We start from the raw sequence: 27,442 nt of genomic DNA on the forward strand, positions 1-27,442 counted from the left end.
AGTGCCATGCCACAAGTACTGGCGATGACACCTTTGCAGATGGTATTGATGGAGGAGGTTTCTTGTGCTTCCAGATAGGTGGAGTACACTGTCCTGTACCTAGCAGAGGTACCTCTGGTAGTTTAGTTTAAAGTATTAGATTTCTGACAGCATGAGGTTCTGTCTTGCCTAATTTTCCTTGCTGAGAAGACCGATGAATTTGAACTCAGTATTGTGCTGCAGCTGGTGCACGCTGCTAAATAAGATGCCCCCTGAACTCTCTTGCAGGACACCACACGTGCTGTAATCTTGTATTTTCCCTTCATCAGGCCTGGGCTAAAGAAATTCCCTTTCAATAACCCGCTAGACCCTGGGAAATCTTACCTTTATTAATGTGTGTGTGCATGTTTTGTGTAGATGTGAAAATATCACCGAGGCATCCCTTTTATGACTTTTTATAACTAGAAATGGAAGTCAGAAGAAAAGTACTGGTTCAGCTGAAGCAACCTGTAGTTCAAGGCAATAACAAAGATGCTCTTTATTGCAGGATGTTATGCTTAGGTCATTGCTTTTAGCATTACCTGTGCACTTCCAGGTATTGTCAAACTTGTCACAGAAAATAGCATATTTCCTTTTCTTCCACTGGTGTTGCTCTGTAAATGTGTTACCTACGATAATAGAATAAGAATACAATTGGAAGACTTTTTGTCACTGCTGTTAGTGCAATTTTTGAGGGCTTTTGCAGTCATTCTGAAAAATTTGGAATAGCAGCACTTTGGGAAGGTTGGCCAAAGCTCTAAATTAATTGAAATATGTGGCAGTCTTGTTCAGCTCAAAAATGTTAACTACTGCTACAAGGAAAACATGAATGTGAGAAAATTTTTTATTGGCTGTTTTCCTAGAATACTATTTCTGCTTTCAACTCCTGGTAGTGTTTTGGATCCACATTATGCCCAGCTGAGACTATTAAGGTGAGGTCTGTAACTTGGTACATAAGGTATTAGACATGTTTATAATCTTAAAAGCCCTACATATATATCAATACAAAAACTTAAAGTACCAATAGCAAAATAAAGTATCATTATTCCCAAGGGGAGATGAGAGAAGTGTTTTTGGTAATGTCTAAATGAGAATAGTACCCATTACTTCTTATGAGAATGTTGTGCAAGCTATAATAGAGCACCTCTTTACTTGAACTCTTATGTGTTGTCTCTGTCCTATAAATAGACATTCTATTTCCACTATATTCTTTGTAATAAGAAAGTAGGAAACTTAATACATTTTGCATCTTTGGGTTTGATTTTTTGTTCAGTTGTATTTGAAATGTGCATTAAAAAAGACAGAAGTTTTTGCAGAAAATTCCCTTTCAATTCTGACATAAAGTGAAGGAGTGCCATTCTAATCTCACAGCTCTTAATTGTCTTTAGTGGATAAAAGAGAAGTGGAATTTATACCATGTTTGAAATATGTGTATATAAATCTACATATATAAATGCATGAAACTGCAGAAGATAGCAGCCAGTCTCACTCAGAAATCCTTGCTAGAAGAGTGGGATGAAATACACTAAAAATGTTGTGCTTGGTCAAACAATTAAATGTCACAATTTAGATGAAGGAAAACATGCAAGGTGGGCTAGCCAAATGTAAACAGGTTAGTGAATATATTTTCTGAGAAGAAACCTCAAAAAAATAGTCCCCTCAAATAAACAGCTTAATTTTTGCTAAATATGTGCCATTTTATTATTTCCACAGCACCAATATAAATGATTCTGTCTCCTACCCTGTTTCTTCCTGCAAGCATTACCTTCAATGTCTACCAAAAGTTATTCATTTTCCAACCTTTACCTGCTTAAGAAAATGGGGAGGAAAGGAACTAAGCTAGTAGACAGAAAATACTGTTGCTCATAAGGCTCTGTTTTTAGGTGGATTTGGGATATCCAGTGTTCGTCAACCTCTTAGGCTACAAAAAGTGTTGCAAGAGCCATTTTTCCTTTTGTGTGCCCTGGCCAGCTTTAAATTATATATCTGGCTACTATCTATCTTTCCTACCATCTATCTAGTTGTCTTAGCTAGAGAATGTACTATATGGTGGTTTCCAAATAGTTTTGTTGAGGTTTTTCTTTCATTATGTTTAGTGAATGAAACACTTTTAAAGAATATTAGAGAGTAGTGGTTTGGTCCAAAATACTCATTACTGTTTACCTTCTGTGAGATAAGAATTAGGAGAAATGCAAAGCAGGCACCAAACTTGAGAGAATATAAAGAAGTTTATTAACAGACCTAAAAGAAGAAAAAAAAATTATACCACACCTTCAGAACACTTATCCTCCCCCCACCTTTCTCCCTTCTCCAAGTGACAATGTAAAAAGACAACCCTTGAGATGTTCAGTCTGTTTACCACTTCCATAATAACCTTGTTCAGTCAATTTAGGAAGAGGAGTCTCTCTTGCCCATGCAATGAACATATTATCACAACGAGACAGCCGCCCACTTCCAAATAACTCTGTTCAGTCCATTTAGGAAGAGGTCTCTCTGCTCGCATGTGAGTCCCTTCCCCCGACTTGCAGCTTTTTTTGCAACTGCTTTTGAGGGTCCACTCTTGAAGTTTTTTGGGGTACAATTTTAAGGTTGAGCTGTTCAGAAACAAAAGTTCTCTTCACCCATCTCTGGGAGCATTTCATCTCTAAGAACAGAGGCCCTCCTCCTTCCCTGGGAGCAAAGGGTCTTCCTCATCTTCATCGTTAGGACTATCTCTGGGAGCATCTCTAGGAGCTGAGGTTTTCTCCTTTCCCATTTGGAGCAAAAGTCCTCATGGCTTCCATCTCTCCCTGTCCAAACTTCTCATGAAATTACAGCTGTGTCAGCATCTGCCTATCTCGGCGCAGGTGCTTTTGCTCACGAGTTGAACACTCCACCCCCCATATCTTCATGGAATTACAACAGGATACTCTGATGTATCATAGCTTCACAACAGAATTTCAGCTTTAAGCATCTCCTCTCTCTCTTCCCTCAGGTTTTCAGCTCTTCACAGCACTAAAAGGGTTAATCTCACCTAGGCCTTGCAGCTGGAATGTTGCTTATCGTTGTTGGTCACATGACCTCTGCCAGACAGCGGTGGGCAGCTTTAGCTGAATCTTGGCCGAACTGGAGAAGGGGGGCCGCTCGTCTGCCCACAGCAGGGCTGTGCGGGGGTTCCGCAGGCGGAGCAGGGTCCATCGACTCCAGGATGGACATGGCCTGGCCTGGCCTGGCCTGAGCAGGGCCTGGGCCGGGCCCGCTGGCCCCCGCATGGGGCCCGCAGCCACCTGTCCCAGCACCGGAAACGAGAGAGAGCTTCTGCCTCAGGGTTTCCTATTCTTAAGTGTGGATCACAGAGGCGGTCACAATTTTAAGTGGCTTAGAGAATTGTCCATATTCAAACTGGCCAGCTGATAGGCTCTGTCAGGTCATAGAGGAAGCTGCAAGCACCCCTTTGCAAGAACATCACTTCCAGGACTATGCTTGCTAACCCATGACATAGTTACCCAAAATGGCTGGTTTGCACCTGCATGAAAACAAAAAGCCATTTCTAATGGTATAAATCCAATGCAACTTCCAAAAAAGTATTTATAATTTCAGCTCTGATAACTCTCCCTCTTGCATGCTTAGAGGGAAATAAATGAGTGTACTTAATTTTATTTTTTTTTAAAGTGATCTTCATGTTATTGCCCTACTTGGACAATCCACCTCAGACTAAGAAAGGAGTCACCTCTCAGATGAAGGTTGGAACATTAGAAATGTCACCCCATAAAATATTAGGAGCCTTCCAGGAAGGGGAGTCCTAAAACTGCTGATGTAAGAAAACTGGAGAATTAGCAAGTAAAGTTCCTAAGCCAGAGGCACAACAATAATTCTTAATAGAAAAAAAGCCCAGATAGAATAGTTGAAACTATTTATGGTACAATTGTCTATAAAAGAGCCATTAAATTTGAACAGAAAAAAGCTCAGCTCAGAAGCCTGGGTCTACCCTAATAGAAGCACTAAATAATGACCTCCTCCACTGAAAAAATACATGAACTTTTGCAAAAAGACTAATATTAAAATGTTATATCATTGCAAATACCTATGATTTTATTCCTTAATAGTGGTATAAGTCAGGCATAAACCAGGACAAATGACATTATCAGGAAAACAAAACAGATCATTAACAGGACAGTAACTTTGCCTTGTAAAGGACACTCCAGCAGTCGTTGGTACTGCTTGAACTCCAGCTGACATTGCTGCAGGAACTATTGAAAGCTTTTATGCTCAGTACCATCTCTGTTACTACAAGGAGATGACGGTAGTCAAAACTATTCTCCTGCTTAGCCAGCCATAAGAACATTTTCTATCCCCTCGAGCTGTGTATTTTATGTATGATCTGATGAAGATATTTTTAACTAGTTTTTGTCTTCTACCTTTATACATACATTTATGAATTGCAGCCTCTGAAAGGATAGAATCATACTGCCATGCTGCAAACCTAACCCAGTTATTTTTGTTGATTCAATTCAAATCTCATGAAAACCTCTCTTTAAATTCTGGAAGGGCAAATTTTACTTAAGATTTTCAAGCACACACTAGAATTTTAAATCCCCAGCTGATTAAGCTCCTTGTGAAAACCAGGTCCTTAACCAGTTTTTTTTGTTGTTAGTATTGATACTTTCCCAGAATCAGGTTCTTTTATTAAGTAAGGATTAGATCCGGTTCTTCATGATACAGGAAAAAAAGCCAAAAAGATTGGAAGGAGATTTGCTTCATTCATGTATTTATTTAAGTATAAGCATGGAAAGTATAGTGACTACTATATTGCTTCAGTATGGAGTAAGAGTTTTGCTTAAATCTGAATGTAGGACAAAAAAGTGACTGTATAGTTTATTCGCTCTTCAGTGTTTCAGCTGAGACACCAGAAAGCAGTACCTGCTATAATATTAATTTTTTCTTTTTGAAGTCTTATGTGACATTATTGACACCTTTGTGAGGATGGTTCTATATTCATAACAGTGATAGAATTATTTAAAGTTTTACTATAATTAATTATGGCTGATATCAAAATACCTGCTCTGCAAGATACTTATTACTGTCAATCCCTATTTCACTGAACCTTAGGGTACCAAACATATATAATAACTGTTTCAGCAGTTATCAAAAAAGAATTTAGTGAAATATGGATCTCAAATTGCTAAATTTGTCAGTGGGGCAGAACAAAAGCAATTGGAAAGAAAATGAAGGAGAAGAAAAATTTTGTGGGGAATTGTTGCCTCTTGAAATAAAAAATTGGTGTCAAAATTTAAGTATTCAGGGCTGTCTTCTGAATGCAGTTCTTTTTAATCTTTGTGGTTTTTTCCCCCCCTACTTCAATGATACACAAAGACATCATATATTTTTAAATAAACTAGCAGATATTCCTCAAGAGATAGTTTCCAAGCACTGTGGACCTCAGCTAGGATTAATGGTCTAGAAATCAGCCTGCCCCTCTAGTGACTCTCTCCACTGATCTAACCTCTCTGGAATTAATTTTTTATGGTCAGATTAGAAAGATTAAAATAAAACAGAGCTGAGTGTTGAGTGGTATAATTGTTGTAATATAAAAGAGAGTGTTTGAGCTCTTTCATTTCCCTAAACCACCTGCACAGTTTTAATGGCAAATATGCTAGAAGCATTCTGTCCTTTTTGTAAAAGAATTCTGTCCTCCCAATGTGGAGCCTCAGTTCCTCTGAAGCAGCTCTCAGACCTTTACTGAAAGGATTACCACCTTGAATTTGTAATCTCTTTTAGAGATGGACCGGTTGTTACACAGCTGGCACTGTTATTGCACAGTCCCATTTTAGTAATCTGTAATAGCCATCTGTGCATTCTCAAAACCTTTCCAGATAAAACCCAAGCATTTCTACAGTCCAAAGGTGTATACTAATGTTTCAGGGTGGATTTATGATGAGTATTTAATGGGAACATAAAATTATGCTATAAGGAGAATATTGGCTTTAGAGGTATTCTTCTATGTATTGAAAAAAGATCCAGATCTTCACATTAAGCAATTTGAGCATTTTTTGTCCTACTTAATTTTATTTTGAACTGCTGAAAATCAGCAAAGTCTTACGTTGTAATGGTTTGCTAAGTCTCTTTAAAGAATAAACTTTATCATCTCACGTGAACTAAGACAATTCATTGTCTTAATTGAGCTTCAAAATATGTGATTTTTAGGAGAAGGAAAGTTTGACCCTCTATGCCTTTTATAAACCTTTTTCTAAATGGAGAGTGGGAAATATGATTGATAACTGTTTAGTAATTTAGTTTATTTTCATTCATTTCATTCACGTATAACAGATGAGTAAGCAACGAGTAGACTGAACTTATAGTTTTGGGCTTTTATTTTTCTTTCCTTTCAGCTATTATTTTCTTTTCTAGATGAAAATGAATTTTAACTTTAAAAAGAAAAAAAAGGTCACGTTTTCACAATTCTGTCAAGTTTTGTGTATTTTGCCCATAGGGGAACTTTGTACTGTACACTCAACAAATTTCGATATTCTTTTGTTTTGTTTGCTGGATCGTGCTGATAAAATGATATAAAACAGAGTTAGAGATGTTTGCTTCTTGTCACAAGCTAAACATTGGGGATAGAGGACTGTAGTGTGCTATTGGTACTCAGATTCTTTTAAACACCAAAAGGCAGCAGAATTTCCACTGCAGATTTAACTTAAACAATTGCTGACCCCAATTCTACCTAAATTATGACTTTAGTTGGAGACCAAGATCTGCTTTTGTTGCTCAGATCAGTGGGTAAATCTAAACCTATGTTCCTACTGAAAGCAGTCAAAGCCAATAAAATGTTTTTTAGAACATTTTTCTGCAGTGGATGATGATAGCAAGCTTTGTATGAGCAGCTTCCTCAGGGAAAGACAGTAAAAGGAGAGGGAAATCGTCTTTGCCCCTTTCCTGTGTTTTACTACCTCTTTGTCTCAGGCTATTCCAGCACAACATCAGATTCTGCAGGGTGAGAACAGGATAATGAAGGAAATATGAGATATCTCAGTTTCTTCTACCCTTGTTCATAAAGGAAGAATTTGGGTTTTTCCCCTCCAGACAGGTAGATGCATTGTTACCTGCTGAAGCCTCTGTTTTCAGAGTGGTCTTTTCTGCATCTTCAGAATAGCAGGACTTGAAGAAGTCTTTCTACATGATATGCAAAGTAAACAACCCAGTTTATTTGTATCTGAGTGGTGGCTTATTTTTAAGCATCAGTTGATTTCCAGAAATTCAGTAGTTCAGAAAGTAAAATATGATTGCTATATCTGGGTTAAGTAATCAGGAATCCTTTTCATGCCTTTTTATATCTTTTCACATAGTAGTGAACCCAGAGAAGTTACTTTCTGTTGTTGATGCACATCATATTGTGACAGTGTATCATGCACCTGTGTTTGCTTCTATGGCTATAGACCCAAATGTGTACACATGGTAAAAGTGGTAGCAAGGATTTTAATACTCATATCTACTTCTGTTTTCATAAGTGAAACAAAGATCAATTGTTAAAATTATCTTTTTTTGTAGCTTGACCATAAACCCAGAAAAAATACTGGCAGCTAAAAATGTTATTCTAAGCAGAAACTACGGAGTCTGTTTTCTGAGCACAGAGAATGTAATTCTTGGGAGAATATTTAGGATTTTTTTTTTTTTTTTCAAAGAGTAAGGGAATGAAAATGAGCAATGGAATAGTTCTCAGAGAGGTGTGATTATAGAGCCTGCATGATGCCGCTACATGAAAATGAAGGTGTTTTCTCACAATCATGTAGAACTTTGTGTAATTTACTTAATTACATAATAGAACAAACAATGCTTTTGTAACAGAGTAGACATCCCATATAGCCATAAACCATATAGTAAGGTCAGGTCAGGGAAAGCCTCAAAGGTGTCTGAAGAGTCTGATTTCTTATGGAAACTCCGAACCTGCCATTAACCCTGTCACATTCTCAAATAATGTGACATTGTAAAAGCCTTTCTTCCAATCATAATAATGATGTTAGATGATAGTAACTTTCTGTGCAATAATACAAAGCCTTGTTTAATTTATTGTTTAACCAGTCATTATGACGTGTCATTTATTTTAATCCCTCTGAAGGATAATCCTATTTAAGAATTGCAACAGGATTTGAATACTGTTCAGAGACAGAAGTGAAATTTCTCTTTTATCATAAAATATTTTTTGCAATGGCTATTATACTATTTCAGTACCAAAATTAAGAAGTGACTTTGCCTATACTGGTTTGCTTGGTTATACAGCTATATGTATTTAAAAATTTTGTTAGTAATAAGCAGTTTTCAACAGATGAACATACAATAAAAATACTGTAAAGCACACACTTCTCAGGTTATTCTAAGATCTATAGTTGAGAAGACAAAATATAGAAAATGAAATTTAATGAGATGAAAATTTATTAGAGATACACACCTTCTAAAATTTCTGTATTGAGAGATTTGTGGTCCATAGCTTCAATAGGAAGATAGGAAAAATAAATCACTCTGTTTTTGGAACATTTTGATTTTACTGTTCTGGGAATTATCAGCCTTATTTATAGGTACTATTCAATTTGATTTATTAAATGATTTTACAGAGAATGTTTTACAGTGCAATAAAATCATAGAGCTTAACACTAAGGTGACCTTCATCTGAAATATGCATATGAAAATACTCAGTTCAATAACCATTATTTTTTTTTAGCTATATTAAATAATCATTTCCATTTATACAGCAGATATTGCTGATCTCTCCCAATAATTTATCCAATAGTTTATCATCTAACTTTACTTGGTGGTAAAATAAAAACATCTAAACCATGCAATCACTGGGATATGGCTTTAATGATTTGATGAAACAATATTCAAAGAGCTGAGAAAAATAATTTCCTGTCACTGAGATTGTCCTTCTGAAACTTCTGTCTCATTCAGGTCTTTTTATTTCACTGTGTTTTGTAATTTTATCTGATTTTTCACTGCCCATTTTGGGGCTTGAATATATTTTTTTACATCACTACAGTACAGCAAAATTTATGATAATCATTAACATTGAGAATTCCACTTTTACCCACTCTTCCATCATAAAATAGTAAGTCATGAAAAAGAACTTTGTTGGGGATCTAGAGCATAAATCTTCAGATCTGGTGGTGTAGAGATCAGGAAAGATGTGACAAAAGTGAATACTATTATGTAACAAAATAAGTAGCAACGAAGAAAAGAGAAAAAAAAATGAGAACTAGCACATGAATTAAAAAAAAAAGGTAAAAATCTATAAAAGAGTCGGGTACATAATCAAATGTTTCCTCTTGAGCAGCACTGCTCTGAGTATTCCTTTATCTTTTCCTGTGCTCTGAACAGACTACCTCTCATTGTAGGAAGACTCTTCAACTTTACTTACCCTGAGGCAAATTACCCAGGCTGGCAAAGCTGCATATTTTGACTTTTATGCTTTATTATTTGGAAATGCAATGATCAGTTGCTACTATCATTTACATTGGCAAAAAGTAAGTATTGCTTCCTTTGCTTTAGAGAAAATATATCTAGAGAGGTCCCTTCCAACCCTAACTATTCTGTGATTCTGTAATTATGATGTAATAGGCAATACTTTGAAAAAGTCTGTGCTTTCCCCCTTTGGAAAATGCTGACTGATTGACCTTAGAAATAATGACTGGTAATTAATTTTTTAGTACCTTTTATTTCAACAAGCCTTTCAATGTGGGGAGGTGCTGCACACTTTTTGAAAAACACTTGTGTTCTCTTTTTGATGGAGATTGTGGGGAGAGTTCAGAATCATAATGTTCTTGTCCGGTTTAGTGAATAAATCAAAACATTTTTTCTTGCTTAAGTATGATTTTAAAATCTCTATTCTTTTAGAGTTCTATTTTCATTTAGGAGTGGATATTCATATTCATATACCTCTGACCCTTTTTTTTCTGATTGTATAGGCTTTTGCTCCTTGTGCTAGTTTTCTTACAATGTAGTAGTGGCTTTCTAGTTTTATCACATTGATTAAGAGAAGATGTCATAATTTCAGATACAAAGTAACTTCTATCAAGCCTACCATAGGGAGACTCACCTTGACTCACCATATACAAAGAATCTCCTTTTAGAATTTGATAAGAAGATGCTGGGAATGTTTGCCAGATTAAAAAAAAAGGACCCAACAACACACAAACAAAAAACCCCTCAAAACACAGAATTTTTTTTTTTTTTAAGGAACTGAAATGTCTCTTCAGTGGTTCTCAGGGCAAATTCCTAGGCAGCTCGTAGTCAGCATGTCACATATTGTTGGTATACACATAGGATCATGTGGAAGTCTGTTAGTACTACATCTGTAGTGCAACATCTACATTTGGGACCCAGCAGAAGTAGAATCCTGGTGTTCTGCTTCTGGGCAGGAGGTAGATTATTTGAAATGATTGAAATTTAGCCTATTTGTGCAGCATGGATTTATCAGCAATAGCCTTACTTCCAGGTTTCCATTTCTCTCATTCTGTCCCTGCCTCTGTAAGTACATATGAATTTACAATATAGTTCACAGATGGCTTTCTAGCAAAAACTTCCTTTGTGAATAAGACAAGCAAGAACTTGTTTGTGCAGGGCACAAGGTACAGTAACAAGAGGAGGCAGCTATTTGAGTAGTGTAGGCTAGAGAAGGTCTCTTAATCAGTCTAAATATTAATATAGAACCGATTACAAATGCAGTAAGAACGTTCCAGTACTTGTACTCAACCTGGGATGCAAATGGTAGCAACATCATTGCATTCAATACTAAAACAAAGTGCTTGTTTAATAGTTTATCTACATAGAGCTAGATTTAATAGGAAGCAGTGGACCATACTACAGTCAACACATTAATATATCTATAATTAAAAAATAAATAGAATTATTAAGTCAGAATCACTTCCCCCATTAGTCTAGTGAAATTCTTTTATTTATATATAGAGAATACACGTCACAAAATAGAATAGATTTGCCTTTGATCATACTATTGCATGAGAGAAGGCCCCAGCCAACAAGAACAGTAGAAAGTAGAGCATCAATAAAAATAGAGTCAAGAAGCAATAAAATGAAAGATAAGAAAGAAATGGTAAAATACTTGTGCACTAGAAGTATTTTCTCTGTGAACCCAGACAATGAAGTAATCATAGGGAAGGAAAATTCTATAAGCCAAGAACTTTCTTGTGCACTCTGGTATTGCAAAAAAGTGAATATTTTCTAATTTTGGCATGCTCATAATCTAAGATGTTCATTCTCTTCTCATAATCTGGTGAAGCCTTATGTGGTCATCTTTTGCTTTTAATTCATTATATTTGGGTTATTGTATACTGGCAACAAATAAATGACCAATTATGTGAATTTGGGTCCATTATATTTTGTTTCCATTTAACATATTTCGGACCTTCTGGTATCTGACTTTGCCAGCAGTAAACTCATTGCTTTTGTTTAATTAATTTAATTTGTCATACTATTATGGAAATAATTAAACAAGGGTTTTGTGCATTCTCTATAGTATTTGCCTTTCACTGAGTCCTTTAGACTTAGATTCGAAATGCTGCATCATATCTTTCTTTTTGCAATGAAAGAAATTTGAACAAGTGCTGTTAACAACCTCTTTTATTGTAGTTTGCTTTTACTTGGGGGTGACCTTAGGTGACTCAAGTAGGAGTCCACCTACTAGAAACAAGATTTTAGAATTAATGCCAATAAGAATAAGCTAATAATATTCTGCTTACAGAACCTGTTTTGGCATCTCCAAATTATACTTCTCCTTCACATCTGGCTTGAATATCTCAAAAGCCTTGAGATAACATAATCTTATGCATACCAGAAATAAACTGTGCTCTAACAATCAATGAAAAATGCTGTGTGCCAAAGTATGTCTTAAACCTAGCTCCTACAGAAGGCTGTGGGAAATCTACAGAGATTTAGCACCTACAGAAGACTAAGAAGAAACAGCATATGCTGTCATACCCACTCTGTGGCTCATGAAAAGAAAAAAAATTGACAGATATTTGTGTAGGTTATGAGAATTGATAATAAAGTCATAGGAAATTTTACAGAATCACAGAATATTCTGAGCTGGAATTTGAAATTACAATTCTCCTGTAGCCATAGGAAGTTGAAAAAGATAATCTAGCCAGTGCAGCTCAGGTACAGTGCCCAAGTCTTTTGACATTAGTCAGGATTAGGTAAGGGTGGAAACATGGGAATGTATGTGGGATACGAATTGACTCAAATTTGGTCAGTTTAGTCACTGTACACGTCCAGTGAGTTGTAGCTTGTCCTGCTGTTTCTGTGCCAGGTGTACTGTAAGTCTGGCAGAAGGTTTCATAGCTGTTTCAAAGACCAAGCACAGCTTTACTACCCTTGGAAACCAAGGTAAAAAAGGACACTCTGAGAATTTTGATGTGTGTTGTTTCTCTTGCCCAACCATGCTGGGCTGTGTTTCTGAATCTTCTATGTTAGACATAAATATAAAATAATCTAGACAGAAGTCAACATTTTCTTTATATGTTGACAGATAACTATAATTTACTTTTAAGAACGGTTAAAATTAATTTTCAACAGTTTTTAGCAAACACAAGAACATTTGTGCTAAAATTCCTTACCTTTTAATTTAGATTAGTAAAAATAGATATGTGCTTGTATTATAGCACACATTAAACACCCTAGAGAAGCAGTTCCTATATTTTGGAAAGCTATCACATACCTTCAATTTGAAATTAATGTTTAAAAATGCAGAGTCCAGCAGCATGCATCAGATTAAAAAAAGAACAATTCAGATTACATATTTTCACCATATTGGTAACAAAATGTTTTATGTTTTTTGCAAAGTTACAGAAGTCCTGAAAGCAATTTTAAATTGATGGTCAGAAGAGTTTGGAAAAAAGCAATTCATTCTCAAGAACAATAGCACATAATATGGAACCTTTATTTGCTGTTGGCATTACAGTAAAACAAGTGTGATTGTGATCCATGGAGACTTCAGGTTTTTGCTGTTAATCCTCCTACGAGGATAACGTGATACCCTGCAAACCACTGTAGATTCACAGTAGATCCACAGACTAGTAAATATCCTGGGCTTTCAAAATAAAAGACATTAAAAATATAACTCATAGAGATCCCTATTTCTCTAAATATATGCCTGTATTTCTAATTATATTTTACATCTCTCTGAACTATTTAATTACACAATTCTTTCTCAACCCAAGGACTACCTTTGACACTGCTGATGTGAAATGCACTAGATTGGTTGAAGCATTCTTTTTAAAACATGTTTTGTTAAAATAATATTAAACATTTGTGATTCTGCTATCAGAAATAACAAAAGAAATAGAAAAAATGAGATGCAATTATTCCTGATTTGTTTAAATGCTGCTGCCATAGTGATCTTCCAGCCATGCTTCTGAGGTAGTTTTACTGCAGACTTTTTCTGGATTTATTTGATTTCAGATTTTAGCTCTGCTGTTATGTTCTTTCCTTGTAGGCACCTGCAAACCCTGCAGTTATGAAGCAGTATTTGTTATTCATCCTGTTTTCTGGGGCAAGTGGGAGACAAGAAGGACCATAGGTCACCATAAACCGTTCAGGTCAAGCAGTTTGGGTTTCAGAATCCCTCAGAGCTATCATCCTCCTGCTTTCTCAACAGCTAACAGCATATCATAAAATGTCAGTGGTTTTGGTGTCAAGAAATGAGTAAAAGCAATTCCAGAAAATAAATTTAATTCCTGTTTAATCTGAACAAAGGTCCTGAATACTGTTGCAGTTCTGCGGGAGTTTCTTAAATTTATTTTCCATCTGGCCTTAACAATGGTCCCTTAAGATATGTGGGCAGATCCTTGCTGACTAGAATGTAATACCATCAGTGTTCAACAAAAATAAGATGCAGAGAGTCTATTTCCAGCTTGTATTTTGCCATCCGTTTTCATTATATGTTTGTTTGTGAGCGGCAGCTTCCTGTTCCACCTATTTAGTGACTGTTCTCAAAGTCCACAAAAGCGTAAGAGAAGTTTCAAGGAAAAAAAGGAAACTTCAATAATTCTGAAAAATATCAAACTTTGGATAGACACTTGTAAAGGTAATCTGTAAAAGTAATTTGTAAAGGTAAAAGCCTTCCTGCTGTATCTTCTTGCCTTCATATTGATGTATTTTTACTATTGTTAAGGACAGAGAGTATCAACACAGAAAATAAGATTGCAATATGGAACTCTAAACTGGTTTGTATTGGAGAGTTTTTTGAAACTGTCAGTCTTCAGCCAATGTGCTTTTTTGCTGTATACCAATTTCAGCCACATTTTTTACATGGTGCCCACGTTAAAGCAGAAGTCTGTTACTTGTGAAACACCAGCTGTTGACATTTTTGAAGTTGCATGGGGAAATTTGAGCCTTTTGTAAAATGTGTCCAGCAGGATATAGAAAATTTAGGGGAGAAAGGGCACTTTTGAACAAAAATGCAATCATCTTCCTATTTTTCATAGCAACTAACAGGGATCTAGTTTCTTTTACCTTCAATGGGAAATTCTATTTTTATTAAGCAGAGCAGTAAATTAGCTTCTGGTATTTTGTATCTTGGACAGCTGCAATGCTCAGAGCCACAGAGATGACAATTAGAAAAGAAATTACATGAGTAGTGTGGTAAACTGAAGGGGGAAGAGAGAGTTGTCTTAGGCCAAATCATTTATCCAGAAAAGATTTCATCAGGCTAATATCAAAAAATTTTCAAAAGAAATGTGCTTTCTGCTTCCCTGAAAAAAATCTGGCTGAATTTTCATCTGTTCCTGGTGTATTTGCCCTACTGGCTATGTATTCCATGATACCCCACGTTAATGTACATTAATTACCATTATTTATAGACTAAGTTAGAAAAGTGATTTCTTTTACGGTAAACACTATAAGATGCTATACCTTCTTGAAAGGAATTAATTTAAAAAGTAATTAAATTCTGTGGGTTTTTTTAGAAGAAGTATCTTTAGGGAAACAAAAATACTTCCTATACAATTGTATGAACTGCTAAATCTATTCTACCCTGAATTTATCCATACTCTTTTAGAGAGGAATTTCTGATTTGAGTTGTGGGATGGTATTATATAAACAGTGTTTTTTCATTACTATTTATTTTCCTTCTTTTGCTGTTGGAAAATTAGAGATGCTACTTCATTAGTCTCTAATGGTAAAAAAGGTAATAATTTCAGTACTTTGAATTTACTTCCGTTTCCAACAAATAGAGAATACAGCAAGAAGGTGAATGATTGCATGGATATCTTTGATAATTGTTATATTGAAGAAGTCAATTATTAGGCCAGACTCAAAAAAGCCCATTTACATTTGACTTTCCTTCTGTTTCAGTAAAATTGCACACTCTTGCTGTACAATGGTTTATGTCTCTCAGTTTCCATAAATTAGTTTGTGCAATCTGTCCCTGTGACCTCAGGAACAATTCTCCTTCTGTCTGTATGAGGCATATGAACAGGGATGCTGAGACTGGAAAACTTAGTAGAGCTGATAATTGATTATTTGCCCTGTAAGTAAACATCAGCTGTGGCTAACATTGAGTTGGATGGGTAACTTTCTTGTATCACAGCCGCACACCACCACCACACAGCAGGAGGGAAGAGAAACTTGTCAGCTGCTCACAGATTAGAAGGAAAGAAGGGGTTTTTTTTCTCCTTGTCAGACTAGCAAATTGTTATGGACTTCTAGCACTGAGTGTGAGATAGAGACTGATGTGTTTGTATTGGTTCCTTCTGTAGCTCTGACCCCCTAACATCAAACCAAATCTTTGAGAGCACACATGTATGGGAGGGAGGAAGGACTGGTGATTAAGATTACAAATTGTGGATATACAGCTAGAAAAGGAGAAAATAAAAAAGGTGATTTAAAGAACAAAAATAGAGTGGGCTTCTTGAGGTACTTGACGCTCTGTTCCCTTCCCCACTCTTATGTTTTCACATATGTTTATGTTACTTAACATTTACCTCCCCCTCATAACAGTTAATAAAATGCTTTTCAATGCACTTTGATAAAACTGAGATCTACAGAAAGAGGCAAAAGCATCAATTTTCCGCAAGATTAAAGCAGGAGAGATCAGATATTCACAAAACAGTTCTGTTCCTGCAAACCTTACCAGCTGTTGACATTTTTGAAGTTGCATGGGGAAATTTGAGCCTTTTGTAAAATGTGTCATCAAAAAGATGGCTAGGGAAGGCTTTTAAACTCAAGCTTTCTGTTTTGCTCCATGATCCTTTGCCAGGTTTTCTCTCATTTGCAGAGAACTTAAGTGCTCCCTCCACATTTTAATTTCTGTTTCAGAAGTTCTGCCTGTGAAAGCAGGCAGTTATTACAAGCAGAATTTATTTTAGCATGACCATAGACAATTATATCTCATAACTGAAGTAATTCTTCACTCATCTTAATATTTGCTTCTGTCCCTTCAATATTTGCAGATTTTATCAGCTTCCCTTTTCAGTTTTACTGCTGCAAACTAAACAATCCAGGTTCTTTTAATCTATTTTTTAACTAAAGAAGAAGTTTTCCCGTCATCTAATCATTGTATCAGTCCTGCTATGGAACCCATTCCAGTTTAAATTAACATTTCTAAAAAAAAATAATTAAAAGAGACCAGAAATATATGCAGTATTCAGAGGTTTTTCCAGTTTGGCAACTGATTCTGAGTTAATTTACCAGTAGGTTTAAAACAATTAGGCTCTTAGTCATTCTTGTTTTTGTTAAATTATAGCATCGCCTTTAATTCCTTTCCTGGCATTTCATGTCATAAAAAAGGAATCACAAAAGCATTTGTTTCCCAATTAGCCTTTATTTTTGTTTTCTTTCATTATGTGCGGTTTTTTTTTTTTTTTCTTCTCATTTATAATTCTAATAGTAATAAAAAAAAGATCTGAAGTTGACTTTGGTAAAAGATTTCATCATGTGTCTTCACAACTAGAGATTATATTATAGTGATAAAAATAAACTTGCTAAAAGCATAAATATGTTATTTGCTTGTCTCCTTCTAAATATTACAAGTAACTTTGGTAATAAAGGTCAAGGTTTCCTATATCTATAAAATGTCATAAATGTGACATATAAACATAGCTGAGAATATGTTACTGTAATAAAGTGTATCTATTATTTGTTATCCAAATAGAGAAATGTTATACTAGTGGAACATTTATTTAAAAAAAAAAATCAATAAAACTGGTATATCAAGTTTTCTACTGATCTGATACTGCTTGTGGATTTAGGCATGTTGCCTGGGGCCATCCTGCAGCTTTAGAAGAAAATAGCTAGAGGTTATAAAACTGACTGTGATGCTTTACCTTGATTGAGCAAGACTGAGCAGGCAAGAATGGGAAAGAGAAGGTATTTGATCACAGTTACTTGAGTTTCTATTACACTTATTTTTCTTGCCAATTTAAGAGTTAACAGAAGAAAAGCAATATAATGAAAACATAAGGTAACAACCTATTCATAGACATTCCTGAAAGAAAAGATAATGCACAACACAATGCAGTTGCAACAATGGTCAGAGAAAATGACACAGTATGTATGGACGATAAAATGCAAACTCCAAGCTTAGGCTTTGATCATGTTTCCTTTGGGATCAGCACTTCATTCGATGATACAGATACAAGTGGAAATGGGAGGGAGATATAAACCATTTTCAGCTATGAAGTATTTATTAGTAATGATGACAGATTTTTTATTGCTACTGACAGGAATGCTTTTCAAGGTATTGTTACCACTTTCCTTTTGTTCCCCTGTCAAATACCAGACATACCTATTTAAGCATTTCATTTGATCATTGGTTGCTGGATGTCCTTGGTCCTAGATTATCCTGCTGTATGAATTAATATGAAAAATCCTATATTTAGTTTTCAGAAGAGTACACCTCTGAATATACAGAGAGATTGGCAGGGGGTGGTGGGGGTGAAGAATTTTTCATTCCTATAGAGGGATATTAAAAGACCGTTTAGGTTATAGTGATATTTTGAGTGGGACTCAATTCATAGACTTTTTGTTGACCTACTGTGCTGAGGTGAATTTTATTTAGAGAGAGGAGATCTGTAAAAAAAGTCAAGAGCAACAGAATAGTTTAATATTAAGAAGCCATATTGATATGTGATATATTCAGTGGATCTTTGTTTCCCCAGTAGAATTCCAGTGGCTAAAATACCAGGTTTAAATTCAGTCCAAAGCATTTGAACTGCAGTCTTATTTGTGTCACGTCTGTCATAGAATCATAGAATGATTTGTGTTGGAAGGGACCTTAAAGATCATTGAGTTCCAACCCCCGCTACCATGGGCAGAGACACCTTCCATTAGACCAGGTTGCTCAAGGACCCATTGAACTTGGCCTTGAGCATGTCCAGGGATGCAGCAATTTTCTGCTGCCGTTGTGCTTCATCTTCAGTCAGTTGCGTAAGAAAATAAATCCAGAAGTGCTAATTAGCTGAAGGTAATGACAACAGAATGTGTCACTAACCATTGAAATATAGTGTGGGAATTTCAAAAAATCAATAAATCATCACACCTTGTTAAATCAAATCAGTCACTATAATAAACCAATGACAGTGCAGTGATGTATAGAAAATACTGAGCAAAAAATATCACCTATCTTTGCACCCCAGACCATAATTCACCAGCAGTTATGATAGAATATAGTTTAATAAAGTCTGTCAGCAGGTGCCATTATACTGAGGAAGACTGCCTTGACAGAGTCTGTGCATCCAGTGAAACTCCTATCACTCCTAGAAGCAGTTGAATCTTATGCTGATTGCAGCCCTTCAAATGGAGTTTCCCTTCATTTTTGGGACTATCCTGTTGAAAGCCAAACTATGCACAAAACAGGAGGAGATTTTTTAATGTGTTCCCTTGCAAATATGAAGATACTTTGGCTTCTAACATCATGCTTTTTTTCTCCCCATAGTTTGATAAATAACTCTTCAGTATTTTTAATTATCAGAATCAAATGCTGGTCATGCTCCATTCACTATGGGTTTTGCCTATTTGTTTTGCTACTATTTGTTTTTTTCCATGTACATCATAAAAAAAGTAATTTTGGAAATGGATTCATTAATAACTGCAATCATGATGCTGTAACTTTAATTTCTTTGAACTGGAATGAATAGCTGCTATATTAATTTTTAATTTACAAGCTGGTTATCCAGGGAGCACAAGGAGGTAAAATGTATTTCAGAATTTAAACTCTGGATGTTTATGAGTACAATAGTAACAGTAAGGAAAGAATTAATAAATCAGGTAAGGCACAATGTAACTAACTTTAAATTTAACCTGAGGATGGTAAGAGTATATGTGACATGTCTAAGAATGCAGTCTTGCAAGCTGTTACTGCTGTGGCAACATAGATTTTGTCAAGAACACAACCAAACTAGGTGTTGTACACATTCATTACCAGCAAGACAGAACGAAAGTGGCTAATGGGCAATGCTAGTTTTTGTGCCGTCTGTGACTCTGTTGGTGTCAGATAGCACTCTGCCTTGTACACAACAGGAAAGGACATTTGCAACAGAAGATTGAAAGGTCATCTCTCCTGTGCTCCTGGAGTCCTGTGTCCCACAAGGTAAGCCTGTAGTTTGGTCCTTTCCATTTTACTCTTCTTTTGTGTCTAGGGATTTCCCACATAAAAAAAGGTGTCACTAATAAAACTGGGTGCATTTTTAGCAGCTCTGGAAAACCTAAATTGGTTGAATTCAGTGCAGTGATTAATTTAAAAACAAAATGTAGATCAGGCAATGTTGCCCAGCTGTCTCTGGAAATACTTTAATAAGATCTAAAAAAGATGTGTAGCATTTTTAAATCTCATACTGAGATAGCCAGTGGCATGGCAGCAAAGGGCAACTTCCAGCTGTGATGTTCCTTCTCAGTGGTCAGCTTAGTTCTGAAGGAATGAGGTGTAAACTGGCAGTGCTGTCATGCTGTTGGGCACCACCACTCACTGCAAGCCGTGCTCCCCTTGCATGTGACTTTCAGACAGCACAGAAAGTGCTGGAACATAGTTAAACAAGTGGCTGGTTTATTAGACCAGTTGGAGAGGTTGCTAAGCATCGAACTGTCCAGTTTAAGATGATAGTTTAGGTATTGGAATTAACGTGCTACGTCTTGGATTATTTTAATGTATAAATAACTGTAATGAGAATCCTCACTCTGCTGGGTTTTGCTGAAACTTGAAGCTCCCGACCCTTCTTTCCTGGATATATACTGTTTTGTTTAGTTTTGTTTTGTATGTGATAATGGTCCTAAACAATGATTAGTCTAAATGGTCATTTGGCAGATTTGATTAGGTGCCAGCTACTACGAAGTTAATGTGTAATTTTGTGATTTGGTGTCCTGAGTATCCTATGACTGAAATGAATTTCTATTACTTCTGCAGGAGTTGGGTTTCTGTAGATATTTCTAGGAATCTGCCCATGACATAATTCCTCAACATAAGAAAAACACCTTTGTAGACTCTTCCTGAATTTCTTGTCCATTCAGACTTTCAAAAGCATGTGCTTTTGGTCCTAAAGTTCAATTGAAGAGAAAGCATGGCTAATGTGAGGTATTTTGCTATTATCAATACCTTAAAAATAGTCACTCTTCTACCCTGACAGCACCGATTTACTGATTAATGGCCCGTCATCTTGGCTTTGTATGAAGCAATTGCACTCAGCTCCTGCTGAATTATCAAAGGAGCTGTATAACAGACTGCTGCACACTGTAAATGTTTCTACCACTCAAAACTCAGTGAGAACCACCAAATCATATTGGGACAGCAATTCCCATCTCCTGTTGTGTTCCTGAGGCAGATGACGACCTATTGCTCCCAATAAGGACAATTTGGGAGCTTGAGACTGTACAAATCAGTAGCCTCCACTGGACGGATCTGTGCCCCACTAAAATAGTGTACTCACACTTGCAGCTTTCATTTCTGCCCCATTGAGAAGCCAGCTTAAAAGGATTTTCACAGCTCTTATGCCCTCTTTGTATTTCCACTGAAACTCAAAGTAGATCTTAACTAGTGAGTAGTTAATTGAGTTGACTTAAATCAGTTGTCTGCAGGCCTGGTCTCTGGGATGGAGAAATTATAAGTGCCTTGGAAATGGAGATGGAAGAATGCAATTATAGTTGCTACTGAACGACTCCTGACAGCAGGGTAGAAACATGAGGTCCTGGAGGTGTCATATTCTTTCCAAACCCTTCAATTAGATCTGTAGTGTTCATGCCGCCTTGGCTCTTGGGAGTATATTTATTTTATGGACAAACCATTTACTCATCACCTGAATGACCACAAAGTACAGTTGTTCTTTGGAATTTGTTTTCAAAGAATATTTTGCCCTTCTTTCCCTCTGCTTTTTTTGTGTAGACAGCTTTTGAATGTGCTGGTGCACCCTGCCCAACCATTCCACTGCAGCTGCCTTGGCTGTAAATTCTTCCTCTGATATTTTGCCTTCATAAATTATAGAAGTTGTGGAGAATATAAGATGTTGCTTTCTATATCTTCTGCAGCACTGTTTGCAGCCCTGTTCACTTTTTAAATTCTTCTCATTTGTATCCCAATGGTAATAGCATTTGCTGGGAGGAAAGAATTAATAGTGGGAGAATGGCAAGGGGGATAGTAGATTTACTCAAGTGACCTTGTATCTGGGAATGCCAAGTCCTGGCAAATAACAGTGTGGGAAACTATATATTATGCCTAGTGCTGCTTATCCTCTGCTTTGAGAAGTAGACTTTCTGTGTAGAGACAACATAGGTCTTTTACAGAGACTTGGAGACCCTCTCCAAGACATGCTTGAGCTTCCTGTCTTGGGAGAGAGATCAAAGCAGAGGTCATAAAAAGCACAGAGAAAATCATGGAGGTAAACTGGGCATGTGCCAGACTGTTTGATATATTGAGCCTGGGGAACAGGTCACGTGCTTTTTGCCCCTGCTAAGGTGGAATGAGCTTAGCAGTGTATGTGCCCCAGCTTGCTCATGAAATCCTCCAGCCTGAAAAGTGATGGAATAAATCTATTCTTCTCACTTCAGCTGTGGGTCATGCTCACCTTGGTTACTTGCATCTATCTGTTCATGCAGTATTATATTTCATAATTCATGTTGATAAATTCAAAGCACTTGTGGCTGATATCCAGAACCATCTTTTCTTAAGCCTGGAGCTAGAAATTATCAAGTGTCTAGCCAGCTCTCTGGCCCTGAAGTTTGTATTTCACTCCTGCCAGCAGTGTGTTTCCTTATATGTGCATGTCACAATTTGACATATAGCTTGTAAGGTCTTCAAGATATTATATGCTAACAAGTTAATCCATTGAAGAGAAGTTTCATTAATTGAATAAGAACAGATGTGTGCATAAGGTAACTTATTCCTCATTAGAGAAGAAAGTGTATGACCTTTGGAGCACTTAAATGTTGATAGGTAGATGGTATGGAAGATTATCTTTCTTTGAGTATCTTGTCTGAGCCATTTGATGTTAGTTTATATTACATATATCAGTCAGCTAATGCTCAATAGATCTTTGTCATACTGTAGAAGGTGTGATAGATTCTAACAGAACCTATTTTATGTAAATAGTAGAATTTAATAAGTAAATGGATTTCCATTTTTGGAAATTAGCTTTTGAAATTTTTTGCATGGCTGTGAAGTGAAGATTTGCAGGTCTCCACTGCTAGAGCTATGCCCCAAATTAGCTCATACGTGCACTACCAAATAGAGACTTGGTTACAGAGCAGGAATCAACAATATTTTTTTTAAGTTGTCCTTAGTGACTATTTGGCATTTGATTACTGACCTATGGTGATTTACATGCCCTCCAGTGACCACAGGCCACTTCCCAGCAAAACTGCAGATGAATACAGTCCCATTCTCCATGGACATTTTCTCTTTGAGTGTTTGGTGGAGATAACTACTAGTAGAACTGTGTCTTGCAGTGACAAAAGCAAAAGGTGCTCACATTGGGCTCTGACATTCATCATAAATTTTTTAGAGATTGTTTTTCTCAACAGCTCTACCCTTCTGGTTTGCTGTGTTTTCTTTAGTGATACTCAGTCAGCACAGGCCCTGAACATTCCCCACAATTATAGTCCCCACAAATAAAAAAACTTCAGGCCATTTAGATAACAATATAGCTTTTTCATCTTTCCTTTCTCAGTTTGCACCCTCTGGAGAAGGCCAACAACAAAGGTTCACCATTTCTATCACCCTAGTTAGAGCTAGTCAGAGGACTCTGAAATCAGATAGCCTTTTGTGTGTGTGATAGTGTATCATATTCTGCCTTAAATCTTCTTTGAGCTTAGTAAGCCAAGAGTTCTGTCAGCTTGTCAGTTCTTCAGTTCTTGTCAGTTCTTCAGTTCTCTTGGTTTCTTTCTTGCCCCATGTTAGCCTCATGATCTATAATTAGGCATTTCAAGTTTCATCCAGATGTAAAAAAAAAAAAAATTTAAAAGGAAAACTCAAAAAGCAAACACACAGACTGTCAGTGGACTTAATGCCATCCTCAAAACCTCATGATTTTTTAAAGCTCTGTAACATTCATAAGGATTTTTCAGCATGTTAATAAGGGCAACAAATACAGTGCTAGTAACAATCTGAAAATAAAAATCCAACTCTTTTCTTGCTGCAGTGCTTTAGAATTAGTTTCATATTTACAAACCCCGATTTCTTTCCTCATGAGTTTTAAAAATTAAGGAAATCCAACTGTAGTTAACTTGAAGCTTTCTGATAAAAATCTATCTTAAGACCTCTGATAAAGATTTTGAGACATATCTGTTATACGTGTCTACCTCTCGTGCTTTGAATTTTGCCATTTAAATGCTCATCAGTCAGGTCTGGCCACGAGTATGATAAAGAATGTTAGCAAAATATCTCTAATCTGAATCCAGTCTAGGTTTGACTTAGAATAAGCATCTCATTTTTCATTCTGTAGCCATAAATTTCACTCTAACACATCTTGCAATGTTGTGATTGAGTATATTCCGGAGAACCGGAGAACCTTTTTCCTAATTCTTCCCAAATCTTACCCTAGTTCAGGAAATTACTTACCTGTGGAGGGCTTTAGAATTGACTGCTGGTAGATCCACAGAAAATTGCTAGGCTTAGTTCAGACAAGGACTTCTCCTATCAGTTGAAGCGCTACATTTCTTTATTTGCTGGATCTGAAGGCAAGGGCAATCTCACTCTGTACTTCAACTTACTTACTGTGAAAAAGAGGTGGTAGAATATAACAAGCATTCTACATAAAACATTATTTCAGCTGATATGTGCTAGATTGAAAAAAGAGATACATGCTGCAGATTCTTTGGTTAGAAAATATTGTCTAAACAGCATCTTTTCTAGCTGTGGCTCCAAAATTAAATCAATTTAGAGTGCACTTACAATAAACAGAATATGTTTTGTGGATGCAATTGTTCTGTTGCATGAAATCACTTCCAAATCATTGTTTTTCTGGGTTTAAAGTACTTTGTATAACTGCAGTTGTGTAATGAAAAGAAGATTAGTATACTGCATGTATGAGACTTGTATTGTAACTGCAAAGAAAAATTACTCTCCTTGCATCCAGCCTACATTTTCTAAAATGTTAGGCTGAATGCAAGGAAAGTCATTTGCATTAATGAAGTCAAGCCCAAAAGGTAGATTTTTTCCTTTTAGGAAAATGTGAACCTAAAACTGAAATATGGAAATTAATTAATGTGTGCTGTGTTGAAGATCATATCTGGACAGCCATAATCAAAAGTACCAGGAAAATGAAGGTTTTTTTCCTTTGAAAGTATCACCATTCTAAACTAAAAAGACAGAGCAAAGGAGGTTAAAGAAAGGTTTCAGCAGTAGCACTGTCTACGTAAGATAAATAAGTGGCATAGTTCAGAAATCTGCACTAGAGGGCTTATCTTCTGGGTTTTAGATTAGTCAGAATTATTTAGCACACTCTATTTAGCAGAAAAAGTCTTTTAAACTTTAAACCCATTGAGCTGTTTCTCTTACAGAATATGTATTCACTGTTGAGTCAATCCTAGGGAACAGAATTGATAATCTTTTATCCATTTTATATTAGATCACCCATCATTAAGTTTCAGAACTCACCTATCAGTGACAATGAAATTTCATATGGGTGTTGCTTGTTAATTGCTCTAATTTACTTCTTCAGTGAGGAGATAAGAGAACAAAAAAGGCACTGAAGATAACTTTGAAAAAATCCCCTTACCTACATGGTCATGTATTGATGTTTCATGTACAAATATCCATTTAATCATGGATTAAAAACTGAGGTGAGGTTAGAGACAGTCCAAGTGATAATATTAAACAGATGCAGGTCAGAGAGCACAGGTGACACTAAGGGAAAGAAAGGCCAGGAGAGCAGTTAGAATAGAAAAAATGTAGAATTCAGGAGGAAAGGTGAAGTTGCAGTTTCATCTGCTAAAACTGCTTAGTGTCAGGCTAATTCCACTCCCTGAGAGGTCAGTGGGAATTTTATTTCTGATTTCAGTGGGAACAATTAAACAAAGTGGGTCAAAAACCTGACTGAGTCCTATGCTACATCTTACAGTTATTTGAACTCAGTGGTGGGCTGATTAGATTTTATGTATAAAACTTTTTGCTAACTTTTGCCCTGTTCTTTTAGGAGAGTGCCAAGGCAGTGGGCAAGTGATAAGAAAAGTACATGTAATATTAACTGTTTAAGTTAATAGGCTAGTTTAATGTGATGATTGGAAAATACATAAAAATCTTGAAGGACAGTCTCAGAGGTAGCTTGTTATAGTGTTTTGGATTACTGTAATATTGATCTTGATTCTTGTTCAGAAAAGTTGAATAATATTTAAAGATGAGTGTCTTGTGTTAAATGTTATAAAAGGCAGAAGCAACTATTATAATGTTATAATAACTCATAATACTCTATCTTCTGTGGTCCATCCTCCTGCTCTAATTGGTGAATCCTTGAACAGACAGCTCCTTTGGGAGCATTCCTCACACCATCTTCAAAGTGCCATCATGACCTGGCACAACAGAGAAAAAAGGCATCTGCTGGGTCCTAGTCCCACTAAGTAAAGTGGGGAAGGGGATTAAAATATCTTCTGCGTGGTGAGACAATCCAGTCAGAAGATGGCATCGATAGATATGAGTATGAGCTTTTGTTGCTGAGCCTCAGCATGTTTCATTCCTATATGCGTTACCTCCTTGGAAACATGTATCTTCTGATTTTGGTTAATGAGAAAGCTGACAAACTCTTTCTGTTTCTGACCTCTTTTGCAGCTGTTCTCAAGTCTTCAGAAAATAGCTTAGGGACACAGATATATTTGTCTTTACCTCCTATGAACAGATGATGAGGTAAGTATTGCCCTCCATTGTTTCCCCTTGAGTTGAAACATGGTATATAGAGGTTCCAGTGATTTGGTACTCACATCTTGATAACCCTGTTTCTAATTAATGTATGTTGTCTGTATTCAGGCTGTAGCTTCAGTATTTCTTATGACCTATAGGATAATTGCAATGGATGTATCTCATTCAGGCAGAATTACCGATAAAAGGGAACTGCAAAAACATGCCGGGTCTTTTCTGGGTTACCACCACAACAGGAAGTTATTTTTTCCAATATAATTACTGGTAACGTTTAAAATTTTTGTTAATTTTGAGATTAACTACAGTTATGACTTTCTCAGTGACCGTGACCCATGTGATTTTAACACACAGGTCACTGTGAAATATACATGCAAAATTCTTATAGTCTATTCATCAGTATCAAAGGCTCTGCTTCCAGATGAAATGAATGATTCTTGAATTCAGGTAAAAGCAAAACTAAAAGAAAACAAAAATAATTGTTTATTTCATGGAAAGTTAAGGTCCTTTAAATGACAGTGTTTGTAGACAATAACAACTTATTCCTTTCACATTAAAAAAAAAAAAGTGGAAATTCGTAAGGAGTACAGAGAGTTTGCAGTTCTTGGGCAGAAAAATCTTTACAACTGAGCTGTCAGCAGGCCAACCCTCTAGTTCTCTACCTTGCCAAGCTGGGCATATCTGCATGTTGATCATTGTATTAATTTGATTGGGCGTGTGAAAATCCTAAACTCCAGCTCTCCACCTGATCCTGTATTTTGGGCAGTTACTGTCAGATCATGAGTCCACAGTTCACAGCAACCTTATGACAGCCCTAAAAGTCAGTACAGACATGTAAGTCATGTCTTTGCTTGTGCACAGCATGTACAGAGAGCATTTGGCCCTGGGATTTTTCTAAAGACAGCAAAAAAGCAATGTTAGTGCTGCTGCAGAGAACAGAAATCAACTGTTGAGATGCATCTGAAATGGTTTTACCACTGGCAAAAACCATTTGGGACTATATTTTTCCAGTTTTGTAATCAAACAGGCTGTTCCTGGGGAAAAAAAGAAAGAAAAAAGAAATCAAAGATGTATGTTTCCCTCTGGTAAAACCAGGAAAGAAAACCCGAA

General features: G+C 36.3%; 1 long non-coding RNA gene across 1 annotated transcript in view; it reads left to right on the top strand.

Moving 5' to 3' along the window:
• Positions 1-26,101, top strand: part of LOC125326420 — a 30,836-nt gene extending 4,735 nt beyond the window's left edge. The window contains exons 3-4 of the long non-coding RNA XR_007203809.1: positions 19,522-19,591; positions 25,942-26,101. This is a non-coding gene — a long non-coding RNA (uncharacterized LOC125326420). The remainder of the gene's footprint in view (positions 1-19,521; positions 19,592-25,941) is intronic.
• Positions 26,102-27,442: the final 1,341 nt, after the last annotated feature.

The sequence above is a fragment of the Corvus hawaiiensis genome, chromosome 5 (assembly GCF_020740725.1).
Source record: "Corvus hawaiiensis isolate bCorHaw1 chromosome 5, bCorHaw1.pri.cur, whole genome shotgun sequence".
Taxonomy (NCBI): domain Eukaryota; kingdom Metazoa; phylum Chordata; class Aves; order Passeriformes; family Corvidae; genus Corvus; species Corvus hawaiiensis.